Source organism: Atta cephalotes, assembly GCF_000143395.1.
Source record: "Atta cephalotes unplaced genomic scaffold scaffold00032, whole genome shotgun sequence".
In the NCBI taxonomy this organism is placed as follows: Eukaryota; Metazoa; Arthropoda; class Insecta; order Hymenoptera; family Formicidae; genus Atta; species Atta cephalotes.
This window is the reverse complement of record NW_012130096.1, coordinates 1,568,953-1,574,218: the sequence shown is the minus strand read 5'-3', so window position 1 is coordinate 1,574,218 and position 5,266 is coordinate 1,568,953.

The window sequence follows — 5,266 nt, the reverse complement described above, 5'->3', positions numbered from 1 at the left end:
AATATATATATATATATATATATATATATATATATAGACATATTTTATATATATATATTTTATATATATAATTATATATAATTTTATATAATTATATATGAAACATTTCTTCCCGGGAAACAAATTCGTTATTAGTATTTATTGTTTTTTGAATGAATTATGTCATTTTGATTTCTTAAAATTAATTAGTGACTGTTAATTTACATAAATTAAATAAATTTTATAAATAGATAGATTCGGTATTAGTAATTGATTTTGGCGTCAACTCCGGAAAGTTAACTTATTATTTTTATTATTATGAGTTTATGTATACGCGTTTTTATATATAGGTTACCAAAATGAATACGAATATCTGTTTTTATATATATATTTTTTAAATGGATATATGCAATAATGTAAAACAATTCTCGTATGTATATTAATCTGTAAGACATTTTTTGCTTTTAAACTTAAACTTCCACGTTAATAACAATAGCGTTTCTATTCTGCTGCAAAAAAGAGCGATCGGTGTTTATCGCAGTTATTATCTTAATTCTTCTTTCCTTAATCGCTCTTAAGAACATTTAAGTACACGATAAGAATCGAAAGTTTCATAATTACCTCTGGTCATTATCTCTCTTGGAAAATTTCCAATGACCAAAATCTCTCTCTCAATTTATTCTCATCTGTATATTACTTTTTTTATTTTTTATTCATGGTTGCAATTACGTTAAGTCTAAAACACGTATAGGTCACGTACAATTCAGGCAATGATTATGCACATAGAGGAATATACACGCATATCGGAATGATTGAAAACGCACGTTTTTAGCATTGAGTCGTATTATCTATTTGTCGCATCACCAATATTTACATACACGTGCTCTTGCAATTGATAAGCAAGCGTAAACAATGCTACAATCATCTCTTTAGATCTTTTAATTTCTACATTTCACCAAAACGGAGTTAAGAATAAAAAATTAAATCAAATTTGTGTTAAAAACAGATTAAATTGAATTTAGACTGAGACGACGTGTTGATAATCTAACACAAAGACTTCTTTGCCCGAAATTATTCTTTTTCGCCCAAGAAGAAAGTTAAAATAATATCAATTTGATGTAATTCACTGATTAATGGTCAAATGTCATTATTTATCCTAATTCAATGATATGATATTATTTTGACTATTATTCCTCTTAGACATTGTATCTATTTCTGAAAAATATTTGAAGAGCTTTATTTTTTAATGTCATTGTATTAGACTTCTCTTAAAATATTTACTCAATTTTTTTACGTGTGTGCGATCTAATATATCTCGTTCATCTCGTTGACTCTTCCACTCGTTTTTTTCTTCTTATTTTCCCTCTTATTTTTGGCACAAGCTTTTGTGGACGTCAAGATAAATTTATACGATCGCGTTTATTTTGCGAAAGAAGAGGAATACTTCCCAGTTAGAAATGACAATGAAATCGACACCAAATCGATGTCAATTCGACGTCGAATCGACATCGAGTCCATTGTCATTTCTTATTGGATTATTACAAGAATCATTTTATATAGCTTAAAATATACAGAAAAGAATCTACTTTAAAGATAAATAAATAAAAAAAAATTTCGCGATCATTTTGGAAGATTGATCAAGAAGATACATGCTAGACGCTGTAACGTAAAAAGATTTTAGAATCTCTCTTGAATATTTGTGTCAACATATCTTCTTAAAAGAGAATTTCTTGATATATGCTTATACTTTTTCTTCTTCCTCTTTCGAGACTTGGAGCGGTGGTTTTATTCAAACAAACTTTTACTTCCGACATCGTAACGTGTGTCTACGTACATTCTATCTGAATGTGATATATAAAACGGCTCGTGGCATGCATAAAACACGATTACTGCTTTCATCTGTGAGCGTGGCGAATCAGCAACAGGTTGCCTATTTGCCTCAGTAAACTTTATACCGAAAGGCTTCTCAAATGGAAGCTCGAAAGAAAGGGAAAATAATGTATACCTATCTTCTTTTTTTTTGTTTCACTATTCGACTTGAAACATTGATTTAAAGGCAGTTGTATTTATAATTCTATGTACCTTTTTTAAATGATTATAAGATATCAGATATATTTAGGAATTTATATAAAATAATAATAAAAATACATGAAAAACATATACATGAACTAATACGTGTTAATTAAAAATATATTAAAGTTTATTGAGGCTGGTAAAGTTGTAGAATATTTTAATGGCTTTCGAACGATCAATATATATTATTGAATTCGATATTACACAATATTTCATTGATTGTCAGGGGACAATGTTGAGAGTTTCTGTGGTACATTTTGTGAATAAAAATATATCTTTGATATATATATCTTTGATATTGGTCGTATCCACGGACTGACCAATATTTTACAAACTTCTACAATATATTTCAAAGAACTTTTTTATTCGCACATTGTATTCAAATCCTCAACCCCAGATTAATAAAAAATTAAGAAGATTAATAAAATATTGCACAGTATCAAATATTGTTTAATGATATTGTTCAAGAGTCGCTAACATATATCTATAGCTTTACTAGGTAAAATTGTTAAAACTCTAAATTAATTTTTAAATGATTGAAACACAACTGAAAGCGTAATGATGTGTATAATAACTGTATTAACTTTATTTCATTGTACTAATATTTCCTTAAATATAGCGCTATTATCATGATAATTTTCGGTTTCCGAAAAAAAATACATAAGAAAATGTAGAAATAAAACAATTCCCGAATAGTTGCGAGAAAAGTTCTGCCTTCCTTTGTCCAAGTTGCTTTGAAAGAAATTTCTTGTAGGAAATTTTAATATGTTATTTAAATAATGGAACGCGAAGTTTTCTGACGATATGACTAGTTTCTTCCTCTTATAAAGAAAAGAAGATATCGATTTATTCGTCCTTTGTCCACAATGGAAATTTTTGTTCCGACCTTGTTCTATTCCTTGTTCTATTCGGCGTTATCCATTTGAACAAAATAAAAATCTATCTAGTAGTCTGAGCACGGATACATTGACGTAACGCAACGTTTCTTTTCTCTTTTCGAATTCGTTTGTAGATAATTCGTTTCCTCCTGTTCTTATCAATAACTTCTATTTACTTGATATATCTTTTATATTACGTTTCCTATTACGACGCTTCGTTTTCCTTTCTTGGATAACTCTTATCGTTTCTAACATTACTCTCGTATGTACAAAGTAATTCATCTTACATGCGTTTCGATGGAATACATTTACGCTATAATTATAAATTATAATATACCATTTGAGCATAGTATAATATCGAAAAGCGCGCAAAATGTCTATTTGATAAAAAAATTTTATTACGTCGCCTCGAAAGTATGGAAATCATTTTATGCTGTTTAAAATATGCAAAAGAAGCTGTTACTTTGAAAAAAAGGAAAAATATTTAAATGAATTGAAACTGAAATAAATCTAATTGATACTCTTTAAACCTTTTAGAATCAGGGCTGAACGTGTATTTAAAATACTTTTTTATTTGAGAAACATTTGATAAGATTATTGTATTTTGTATTTTGTATTTCTACGAGGCACATAAAAATATCTTATATTTCATGAGAGCATAAATATTTTATATTTTGTACTTCAATATTAATAACGAAAAACTGAAAGTATTTTATATTTCAAATACTAAAATTGATAATAAATTTTATTATTTGAATTACAAAATATAAAAAACTTGCAATCTTTCGATTTTAAATACAAAATCTTTTATATGCTCCGTTGAAATACAAAATATTACAAAGACTGTCTTTTAAATAAAAGTGAAATATATATTCCTATCTAAAGTGAATCTCACTTTGTAAAGTGAAATCTCACTTTTAAAGATTGAAAATTGAACCATTCTTTTCCAAGACTTAATTTTCATTCTTTAACATGAGATTCCATTCCAAAGAATTTAAAGAATATTCACTCCGAAATTTCCTTAACTGGTATTCGCGAGCGTATGTACTTTAAATAAATGTTTCAGTTGTTTGTTGAAACTATATTATTGTTAACACGTTTCTCTTTCTGTAGTGAATCGTTTTTAATAAATTTTATAATATTATATTTATAATATTAAATGGTTGCAATTTACACATCCATCTCAGAAGATGCTTTCTCTCAATATCCAACTAAGTAATGTTTGAAAATCCCATTTTAGATCTTGCAATAATATCCAGGAATAACTGTTTACAGAGTAAGTAGCATATCCAGATAGCACAAACAGATAGCACACAATATTTATAAAATATTTACAAAATATTTATAAATATTTATAAGATTTATTTTAAATATTTTGTAAATATTTTTGTGATCTTAGACTGCACAGAGATCATAAACATTTATTATAAATATTATGATATATTTGTTACACGATAAATGTTATAGTAAGTGTTATGAAAATACTTAATAAGACATTATAATCCAAATAAAAAATATTTATTACAAATATAAATACAAATACAAATACAAATGATACTAGGATATATGAGCAATATCAGATTAAACAGTTGCTAAAACATAATATTTTAAATAACATCAAATAAAATAAATATAGACATGATCAACATCTTACTTTCGAATGGATATCCTGTTACTTTCATATTTTCAATTATCCATACACATATTATATTAAATTCCATATCAATCAGAGCACTAACCATAAGAACATCCAACGTAACGACGCGTGATTTTACTGTGCGTTATTTTACTGTGTACATAGTGAAGAAAATTATTTGTTATCAGATGAAATCATATGAAATCAAATGAAATCATGTAATCTGTGGAATAATATTAGGTGTACAATTTTGCTTCCGCTGTTTTTTTTCCGAAATTCGAGGCTTTATTGTAAAAAACTGGTTATACATTTATGATTCAAAGTATTGTCCATCGCTGGCCACTACTTTCTCCCATCTTTCGGGTAGCGTACGAATCCCGCGTCGAAAAAACTGGTCATCTTTTAAGGCTATCCACGAATCGATCTAATTTTTTACTTCTTCATAAGACCGGAAGTGCTGGTCAGCCAGGTCGTGTGTCATTGATCGAAACAAGTGATAGTCAGAGGGAACAACGTCTGGAGAATACGGCGGGTGAGGTAGGACTTCCCATTTAAACGTTTCCAAGTATGTCTTGACCACTTTCGCAACATGGGATCGAGCATTGTCATGCTGCAAAATCACTTTATCGTGTCTCTCGTTGTACCGTGGCCGTTTGTCTTTCAATGCTCGGCTCAAACGCATCAATTGCGTTCGATATCA